This window comes from Apium graveolens, chromosome 10 (assembly GCF_009905375.1).
Source record: "Apium graveolens cultivar Ventura chromosome 10, ASM990537v1, whole genome shotgun sequence".
Lineage (NCBI taxonomy): Eukaryota > Viridiplantae > Streptophyta > Magnoliopsida > Apiales > Apiaceae > Apium > Apium graveolens.
The window spans coordinates 56,317,887-56,329,618 of NC_133656.1; positions in this window are offsets into that span (position 1 = coordinate 56,317,887).

Consider the following 11,732-nt stretch of genomic DNA (forward strand, 5'->3'; position numbering starts at 1 on the left):
GAAACTTGGGTACCAAAATCAACTTGATTTGATTTTGATGTGTGCAAGGAAATAGAAAGAATCTATGGTACTTGGATAGTGGTTGTTCAAGACACATGACTAGTGATTCTACTCTGCTCACAGAGTTCAAGGAGAGAGCTGGCCGTAGTATTACTTTTGACAGCAAGGGTTATACTATGGGATATGGCTTGATTTCAAAAGACAATGTCATTATTGAGGAAGTTTCCTTAGTGGATGGTCTCAAGCACAATTTGTTGAGTATCAGCCAACTTTTTGATAAAGGCAATTCAGTAACCTTCAACTCAGAAGCCTGTGTTGGTACTAACAAAAGAAGTAACAAAGTGGTTCTCACTGGTGTGAGAAAAGGAAATTTGTACATAGCTGACTTCAACTCATCTAATGCAGAATCTGTTACTTGTCTTCTCAGCAAAGCAAGTCAGGATGAAAGTTGGTTATGGCACAAGAAGCTATCCCATTTAAACTTCAAGACCATGAATGAGCTAGTAAAGAAAGAACTGGTTAGAGGCATTCCTCTAGTAGAGTTTTCTAAGGATGGATTATATGATGCCTGCCAAAAGGGAAAGCAGATTAAAGCATCGTTCAGAAAGAAACTTGATTCAACAATTAAAGAACCTTTGTAACTACTTCACATGGATTTTTTTGGACCAGTCAATGTGTTGTCCATTTCAAGGAAAAGATATTTCCTAGTAATTGTAGATGATTTCTCAAAGTTCTCTTGGACATATTTCCTAAAGTCTAAAGATGAGGCTAATGAAATCATCATCAATCACATAAGGCAAGTCAATAATCATCCTGATTTCAAAGTGAGAAGAATCAGGAGTGACAATGGAACTGAGTTCAAGAATTCTGTCAAGAAAGCATTTTGTGAAGAAAAAGGAATTTTGCATGAATTTTTAGCAGCGAGAACTCCACAACAGAATGGAGTAGTGGAAAGGAAGAACATATCACTTATTGAAGCTGTCAGGACAATGCTTGAAGAATTTAAATTGCCAACATATTTCTGGGTTGAAGCTGTAAATACTGCATGCTACACTCAGAATATTTCTCTGATCAATCAAGAAAAATGCATGACTCCCTGTCAATTGTTCAAGAACAAGAAGCCAACTCTAAATTTTCTTCATGTCTTTGGCTGTAAGTGTTATATCTTGAGAAATCAAACTGATCAGAATGGGAAGTTTGATGCTAAAGCAGATGAAGGAATTTTTGTTGGATATGTTGTTGGTAAAGCATATAGAGTCTACAATCTAAGAACCAACATTATTGTGGAATCAATATATGTTGTATTTGATGATAAAAAGATTGAAGGACTGCAAGATGGAGACTACCATGAGAGCCTCAAATTTGACAATGTGGAGATGGTTAGTGATGACAATGATGATGAAAGTGATCAAGAAACAGTATCAAAAGATAATGCAGAAAAATCTACTACCAATGAAGCACAAAATTCAACATCTGTCGAGTTACAAAATGCTTCATCCGTCAGGAGACAATCTGCCTTATCCGTCAGAAGGCAACCTGCTTCATCCGTCGTTACTCAAAATTCACCATCCGTCGGGTTATCAAAAGGAGCAGGGAGTCAGGATAGATCACTTACAGAAAGCTCCCTTTTCTCAAATCAAAGATCCACTAACTCAGGGGGAGTCTCTAACAATCAAAACTGAATCACACATCAAGACAACAATGAGGCCTCTTCATCTAGAGCTAATCTACCTTAACAAAGAAAATGGACAAAAGATCACCCCTTTGAGCTTATAATTGGTGATGTATCTTCTAGAGTTCAAACAATGAAAGCAACTCAAGAAGAATGTCTGTACAGCAACTTTCTTTCTAAGGAAGAACCAAAGAAGGTAGAAGAAGCTTTATTGGATCCTGATTGGATTTTAGCTATGCAGGAGGAGCTAAACCAATTTGAGAGGAATAATGTATGGAAGCTGGTGCCCAAGCCTAAAGGAAAGAATCCAATAGACACCAAATGGGTATTCAAAAATAAGATGGATGAAAATGGCATAGTAGTCGAGAACAAAGCTAGATTGGTTGCTAAGGGCTATTGTCAATAAGAAGGAATAGATTTTGATGAAACATTTGCTCCTGTTGCAAGACTTGAAGCATCAGAATCTTCTTAGACTATGCAGCCCATGCCAATTTCAAGGTCTATCAAATGGATGTCAAAAGTGCCTTTCTGAATGGAGATTTGGAGGAGGAAGTATATATCAGTCAACCTCCTGGTTTTAAAGATCCAAATTTTTTAGAACATGTCTTTTATCTTTTGAAAGCATTTTATGGACTAAAGCAAGCACTTAGAGCCTGGTATGACACTTTATCAAAGTTCCTTTTTGAAAATCACTTCACAAGAGGTACTGTAAATAAAACTTTATTCTTTAGAAATGTTAATGGCTCTAGCATACTTGTTCAAATTTATGTAGATGACATTTTTTTTGGCTCTACAGATGAGAAACTTTGCAAAAAGTTTGCCAAATTGATGCAAAGTAATTATGAAATGAGTATGATGGGAGAACTAACTTACTTTCTTGGTTTGCAAGTTAAGCAAGTTAGTGATGGAATATTCATTAGTCAAACTAAATACATTTTTGATCTTTTAAAGAAGTATGATCTAATGGATTGCACATCTACAAAAACTCCCATGGCTACTGCAACTAAGCTTGAATTAAACACTACTGAAAAGCCTGTGGATATTTCAAGTTATAAGGGCATGCTTGGCTCACTTCTGTACTTAACAGCAAATAGGCCAGATATAATGTTTGCTACATGTTTGTGTGCTAGATTTCAGGCTAACCCTAGAGAATCTCACTTAGTAGCTATTAAGAGAATTTTCAGATATCTCAAGTGAACACCAAAACTTGGCATTTGGTACCCTAGAGATTCTGGTTTTGATATAACTGGTTACTCAGATGCAGACTATGCAGGTTGTAGAATTGATAGAAAAAGTACAACAGGAACCTGTCAATTTCTAGGAAACAAGCTTGTGTCCTGGTTCAGTAAAAAGCAAAATTCAGTTTCTACTTCTACAACTGAAGCTGAATATATTGTTGCTGGCAGTTGCTGTGCACAGATTTTGTGGATGAAAAATCAATTGCTAGACTATGGTTTGCAAGTTGAAAGGATTCTTATTTTATGTGATAACACAAGTGCAATTGCCATCACTGAAAATCCAGTACAACATTCAAGGACAAAGCACATAGACATCAAGTACCACTTCATAAGGGAACATGTAATGAATGGTACTGTGGAACTACATTTTATTCCAAGTGAGAAGCAGCTTGCAGATATTTTTACCAAGCCACTGGATGAATCCACCTTCTCAAGGTTGGTAAGTGAGTTAGGTATGCTTAATTATTCTTAAATCCTTTTGAGATAATTTGCAAGTTGTAATGCAACCAGAAATTTAAATTGATTTTTTCAGTCATGGATGAAATTTTGGTTAAGTCAAAATTTACATCTCGACGGATGATCCTTATCCGTCAAGTTTGATCATCCGTCGGAATACTATTTGCTAAAAAAATTCAATTATTTTTCTGGAATATTTTATAACTTGAGGGATACCAGTTTATCCTCATCCGTCGAATTGTCTTAATCTTAGCCATTAATTTCATGAACATTATTCATCGAGTATACTTATAGTTTGTAAGAATAACACGACGGATAATTGATGGAATTTTTACAGTTTATTTTTAAACGGCTATTTTAGGCAATTTTAATTGGCTACTTTATTTTACTTTATTATTTTGGCAGTTATTTTTGAGATAGTATAAAAGCCTATTTCATTTCCATTGCTTTTCTTTTATCATTCTCAAATTATCTGCTCCAATTTCTTTCTCTTCAAAGCACTTACTCTCTGTCTGCAAGCTCTTATTCTCTAACAATGGCGCCTGTTGTCAAGATTATGTCTCAAACTGGGTTCATTTATGAGAAGAATAACTTCACAGCCTTAGTGAACAAGGGGATTCAGCATTCTGGTGACTACCACAAAATGATGGATTTTATGAAGAACTGCAAGCTTAACTATGCCATGCTGGAATCACCCACCATCTTTTGTGAAGTTGTTAAAGAGATGTGGACCACTGCTACATACAACTCAACTGATAAGACCATCACACTCACTAACAAAGGTAATGAATTATGTATTAATAGTGATGTTATTAAAGCATGTTTCAAGATTCCTGATAATACCGTGACCTCACCACACACAGACACTGATACAGTTAATATGCTTAATTCCATGAACTATGCTCTTTCTACTTCTAAGTTGAGTGACATTAAGAGATTGGGTCTTAGGAAGGAATGGAGTTTCATGTGTGATATAGTGACCAAGGTTTTTTCTGGTAAAATCAATAATTTTGATTCTGTTAATATTTCAATGCTTAACATGCTCTACATGCTAGTTACAGATAAGTACTTTAATTTTAGTGACCTTGTTCTGTTTGAGTTGGGTTTTAAATTAGGAGAGTTAAACAAGAGGGGTAAAAGTGTTTATTATGCTAGATTTTTCATGATGTTAGCTAACCACCTCTCTGAGAAAATTGTGCTTGAGAACCCAAACAATAAATTAGATTGTTGGGTTCAAGAGAGAAGGATTATTGCAGATTTGAACAGGGCAAATCATCAAAAGGAGGTGCCTCTCTTCTATTTCCCTGTAATGGAAGCACCTCAGGTAAGTGAGGTAAGTTCATCAATCCCTACTATTCCAACCTCAAAAATTTCTTTGAATACTAGTGTAGCAATGGAAACTGTGACAATGACCCAACAGTTGCCTACCAGAGCTACCAAACCAATAAAAATTTCAAAATCCAAATCAAAGAAAGCCCCCTCTGGTATCTCTCAAAAGATGCCAGTTGCAAAATCCACCAAAACCAAAGAGGGGAGTGTGAAGGAGGGAAAGGTAGGTGAGGGATAGGGTGAACATAAAAGAAACCCTAAGGATAAGGATGAAGAGTTGAGTGGTTCCCATCCTAGCCACACTGCAGTTTCCCAATAAACTGCAGTGCTTAAAAAGGATAAAAGCTCATTTCTAGTTGCATCCTCCCAAAAGGATGTAACTATTGAACAAAGCTCTCAACCAAGAGCACATGCCAAGAGGGTAAGGGACACTAGCTCACCCCAAACTTATGCCAGAAAGAAGAAATCCAAAACCCTTGGGGATGCACAGGGTACACACACTGTGCAAACTGGTGCTAAAGACGCAGTCAATGCACCTTCACAAATTCAGCTTGATGTGGCTCCAATAAATGTGGAGTCACAGCCAAAATCTCTAGTGATAGAAGCACCTCAAACACCAAATTCTCCTACAATTTCACTGGATGTGGATATGATCAACACATCAATTCCTGATTCCCCTTCTTTAACTATATTGGGGAAACCAAAATCTAATGCAAGTAAGCATCATCTTTTAGATGATTTGTTGGCTTACTTGCCAATTCTTTCAGGAACTGTTGATTCATCTGTGCCCAAAATATCATCAATCAGCACAGAGTCCATAATAGTTTCTATTCCAAGTTCATTCATTTCTACTCTCTCGATGGATATTGCTCATCCGTCGAGTAGTGACTGTATCCCGACGGATAAGCTTAACAGCAGTTATCCGTCGGATAGCAAAATCACTAACCCAATGGATATCACTCATCCGTCGAGTGTCTCTGTACAATTTCAAACTTCATTTATTTCAAGTGCAGAAGACTTATTGGTTGTCCAGTCACTCTTAGAATCGAGGGAAGAGAGTGTTATGAGTGAGAGTCTGGGTTGCTCCCGGAAAAAAAGGAGAGGAAAAGAGTGAAACTATGCAATCCATTTCTTCAGGATTGGCAAAAGAGAGTGAGAGGAGTCCCACCTTAGATGGTGAAGGTGAGGGAGTGAGGGTGGGAAGCCAGGGTGAGACCCTGATGCAACAAAAGAGAGAACAAGAGAGAAATGCAGGTACAGGAGCTATAAGGATGGATGTCATTGCTAGTGAGTTAATGAATATCCAGGATGCAGAAAGGGAGGGACTATCTCAGCAACCTCAAGCTGTTATAGATTCCACCTCCCTTGATGCTGAGGCATTTACTCACCATGTTCCAGCTTATCAACTTTTGGCTGAACAGGGCAATGACAATGCAGAAAGGATGCTCAATCTGGTGCACACCATACAGTCTATGCTAAGAGCTAAGGATGCTATCACAGCTTTGCCCTCTACAGCTGGTGAGGTTGATTATGAGACTGGTGGATCAGCAGATTTCTTTGGAGATGAAGGTGGAGATAGTGAAGAAGAGGCATTGGACATAGGGGGGAAGTAGGTTCAAGTTCAAGATCAGGAATGCCATCATGGGCATTTTCAAAGCACTGTAATGAGCACTACTTCAAGACAACCCTAATTCAACTAATCAATCAGACAAATACTTCTCTTCAAACCACTACAAATGCCAACACCAAGAAGCTTCTTCAAGCACATCTTGCTTCTCTGCAACTACAACAGATTCAAGGCTTCCAACATGCTAGAGATGTTAACACCAACAAGGGTGACATTGATGAGATGAAGAAGGCCATTTCAGACAAAATAGATTCAAAGCTTCCAAAAGCTATAATATTTGACATCAAGAGGCAACTAAGGAAAAATTCTGATCTTGCAACAAAGATAGATGCTTTGGATACAAGAATGTCAGCTATGGAAGCATCTCTAACAGCCATTCATCTTCATCAAGCCCAACAGACAGATTTACTTCAAAAACTGGTGGCTGCTCAAACCTCCTCCTCTACTCAACTTGATGATAACAAAAAGGGGAAGAAAGGACCAAGTGAGGGGGAGAAGCTTCAATTTCAAATCAGTAAAGTAATTGTGCCCACAATTGCTTTCACCAAGCCACCAGTAACAAACAGTATAGATCTGATCAATGAAGCAACAACCATTTTAAGAGAAGCTGAAAAGGAGCAGTTGAAGCCAATCAACTGGGAGAAAATTAATGAGGACATACAAAGGAATTTTGGGCTAGTAAAGGATCCAGTAAAGTCAGCCAGTCATCACTCTGAAGTCAAACAGATCTCTGTGAATGAAATGAGCATGAACTATCTGGAAAGAGGACAGCCATCCTGCATCAAATCTCCAAAGGCTGAAATTATTCTGAAGCCAAGGGTGAACTATCCAAAATCATCATTAAAGAACCATTTGGATACAGTGTATGAGACACCCAAACCTGATGAGAAGAAGCTTCTGTCAAGGTCAATTGCCTTCTACAAGAATCCAGCTGATTCAGCTTTAAAGAGAAGAATTGCTAAAGTTTTCAGGAATGGGAAAGAAATTTGTGTGGTGGCTGGACATCCTCAATTTGCTCAAGAAAAGAGAGAAGAAAAGGCAAGACTGAAGCAGGAAAAGAAGCAAGCTATTCTAAATACCAAAAAGGCTAAACAAAAGAAAGAGCAAGCTGCTATCTTGGCCAAGCTACAAGCTGTGAAACCAACACAACAGATTCCTTCTCAGCCATCTGGAATCACTGAATCTCAAGATCCAAAGAAGCAAGTTGAATCAGAACAGAATAAATCTCCAAGATACAAGGAATTGGCCAAAAGAACCAAAAGAAAACTGGATTTTGTTGATAAGGAATTGGAGGATCAGTTTTCCAAGGAATCCACTTCAACTACAACTCAAGCATCAAAACCCACTGTGGTATTTGAAGACATCAAGGTGGTGGATCCTTACAGGAACATTCATGGTGAACCTATTGTGCCTAAGGATGAACCAATAGACTGGGAGAGCCTACCAATTCCTGACTTCAATTTTCCAATCCTTAACAAGCCAAAGAGAATAAAGTCAAGAGCAGTCAAAAAAGTGAAGTTGTCACCTCTCAAATCCAAATCTCTAGTCAAAGCTCAATCTAAAGTCAATAAGGGAGATTACATGTACTTATGTGACATCAAAGAATTCTCTAATCTAAATCTCTATCTAGATAAACTAGAAGAAGTGAGAGGGATTGATGCATACAGAAACCTACCTGAAAGGTTAGTTTTCAAGTACAAGGGAGGAAAGGAGATTCAATGGCCACTTCACAGGATCCTTCAAGAAAGCCAAGCTGTACTGATTAAGGTTTATTCATCTTTCAAGAAGAATTTTGGGTTCAATTTAACTGCAAGAAGATTGGTTCTAAAGAAGATTGAAGAACTGAGGAGTTTTAGAGCTAAAGATGCACTCCCAAAGACTCTAATTATCCCTTACACAGGGAGAAGAATGCATCTAAGGCCCTACTGGCTGATGGAGTTCATGGATGACAAAGAAGTGAGAAGATTTTCAGATTAGAAGACCAATTGAGCATCTCTAGCAATGAGACTCTCTTGGAGATGCAAGAAAAGCTAAATCTCTCAGAATCTAATGAACTGGAATCCACAGACAACTCCAAAATCAGATAGAAGAAAACAACAGAAAGCTTGGAAAGAGATCCAGGCCTTCAAGGAACTAGATAAATCTGCTCAGACTAGAGGAACACCTTGAAAATGACTGTGAGCTAAACTTTGTACATTCTGTTAATTGAAACACTTTACAGTATTATCTACTTTCTTTTAAAGTTGTATTTTTAGGGTGTTTTATTATCATCAAGTTTCTCTTAATTTATGACTACAATTCCAGTAGACATAAATTGGGGGAGATTGTTGTGTATATGTTGTGAACTTGATGATTTCATTAACAAAATACCTTGGTAGATTTTACTTATTGAAAAATGTAGCACTCGACGGATAAGGATTATAGTCCCGACGGATGACCCAATATAGTCCCGACGGATGATGATTTATTATCCATCGAGTGAGTAGCTTTTGTAACAATAAGTCTGTAGCACATTTCTGCATACACCTTTGTATATATTCTGTAGTAACATATAAGTCATGATTGACTTTAACTAGATATGCAGAATAGGTTGATTAATAGTACATATATGATGTCTTGTAATTCTGCATAAATGAAATGAAGTCAAGTGCCAAATAGCTACCAACGGATGATTAACAAAGCTATCGACGGATGATCAATATAGCTGTCGACGGATGATCAACAAAGCTGTCGACGTATGATCAACAAAGCCATCGACGGATGATAATATAATCAACGGATAATCAATTCAAACATCCGCTGACAGTGACAACACAGTCACATACATCGAGTGTATGCAAATGGAATGTGGTAGCCTATTCAACTGGGTTTTTGAGAACAAAGAAGCATTGCCATTTCCATGCTAATATGAAGATATTCAAAGATGCTGGAATAGAGTAATGAAGTAGCATAGTATTAGACTTGATAGTTTTTGTTTTATTATCCTGTCTTATTACTTTGTAATCTTGGTGTTATATAAACCAAGAAATAGCAAATAGAATGGTAACTGAGATAAAAGGAGAGAAATATTTGTAAGCTGAATTCTTAGCATTTCTCTGCATTCTTAGTTGTTCAACACTTGTAAGCAGCTGTGAGTTTTTTGCTACACAGAGTTCTCTCGATATATATTATATATCTCTGGTGGATACATTCAAATCCACCAGAAAGTTTTTAAAGACTTGTGTTTTTAATTACTTGTGTTTTGATTCATTTGAAGTTATTATTCCGCACTCTGCAAATCAATTCACACTGATATATATATATATATATTTAAGTTAGAACAATTTTATTTAAGAAAAAGTTTCAAGAATTCCATTCAACTCTTCTTCTGTAATTCTTATTGAATTGTTAAGGGACTAACAATTTTTTATTTGAAAATGTTGTAGATTCTAATGGATTTGCTAGTTTATTTTTAATCTTTTGAAATCTATTTAAAATACATGAGATTTTGAAGGATTTGTGGAAAACTTCACAAAATCAGCAAGACTCTGCAAGATTTTTCCATCAACTCCGTCAAAATCAACGAACAATTAAAATCAACGAAAATCTTCCAAAATCCATGGATTATTATCAATCCTTTAAAATCTGAAATGAATACACCCCCTTAGGCTGTATTTGGATGGGGGTTGGGAGGGAGTGGGTTGGGCTGGGCTCAAGAGAACCATGTTTGGGAAAGTTTGTCAAAGTAGGGGTTGGGTTTTTTGAGGGTTTATCAAGGGTTGAAAGAAGTTAATTTACAATACAAAAATTAAACTTTTCCAACACCCCAATCTGGGGTGTTGGGAGCTTAATTTTTTTTATTCATCCTCTCTCTCACTCTCTCTCTCTCTATATATATATTAAAGTTTTTTCATTTTTTTCTTTTTTCATTTTTTTTAATTTTTAAAAATATTTTAAAATTTTAGATAAATTTAAAATATTCACTAATTTTTCAAAATATAATTTATACATGATAAAAACCAACCTTACTCCAACCCCAAACCAAACATGTTTCAACCCCTACTCACTTCGCACCTAAACCAAACATGTTTCAACCGCTACTCACTTCGCACCTATATCCAAATAAGGTAGGGGTTCAACCTAGTCTAACCCAACCTAACCTAACCCAACTTAACCTTACCCAACCCAACTCAACTCCAACTCAACTCAACCCCCAATCCAAATAAGGCCTTAGTTCTATGGCGAACGGTTCAAGTACAACAGTAGCCTAGTTTTAAATGGTAAACCTAATTCCTTTTTCTTTGGTTGTGTATCAACAAAATCCCAGCTTTACTGCTGGACAAAGTTACTGCTACCGGAAATATTACACACCATGTACTGCTAAATCTTAACATGATACCATCACCTTTTTCTTTGTGCATGCACAACCTATTTATCGCCTCTTGATATAACCTGTTAAATCAAACTGGGAGTAACATCATCTATACTGTAACATGCTAATACATCAGACACCATCCTTAGGCCTAGCTAGATAAAATTTCAGTAAAATAGAATTCAACTTGAGACAAGCACAAGCAGTGCATTATAATCTCTGGAATGAAAATAGTTCAATTGATGTTATTTGATGGTGTCAAATGTCTTGAAATTCACAGTTTATACACGATTACTATCAACTGCAATCCCAAGTTTCCAGCTTAAGCATCAAGCCTGTTTTTATGATTTAGGAAATGAAACTTTGTCCATATGTGTTTAGGCAAAAGTTTTGCTATTTAGACAAGATTTGAGAAATCGATTTCATTATTTTTTTCATGAAAAATAAAAAAGATTTGAGATTACATAAAAAAATATTAATTGGGGAGAAAGATATATATATCAAAAGCTGTCACCAATTTGGACATAAAAATGAAATAAAATAAACCTGTCACCAACATGCATATACCAATATTTTTTGTCAGTTCCGCTATAGAAATCATCAAGAAGATTCCACATACAATTAAATGACATTAATGTTGCTTAATCCTGTGCAACCAAATCAAAAATATATACCAAATTTGAATCTTTAGGTTCGTAGATGATTTGTTTAAACAAGCCACCTAGCTTGTCATTATTTGAAACATCTCCACACTTCTGACTCTGAGGTTCGGCTTATTGCTTGTCTTTCAACACAAGGATTCCACACTTCATCCAGAAAATTAAAGCAATTCCTCTTGAAGATGTATGCCTTCATAACAAGACGTATAGATGCCAGGAGGAATACCCTGTCTTTGCTTCTCGGAACATTGAGAGAATTAATTTGAAGTAACAAATCCATCCATTTCTATTCCTTCAGTCCACCAAAATGCCTCAAGTTGTCTGTTTTTTTACTACAAATGAGCACCTTTTCATTTAGGGCTCAAAATATATAGTAGGTCACTGGAAAGACAGTCAGTGG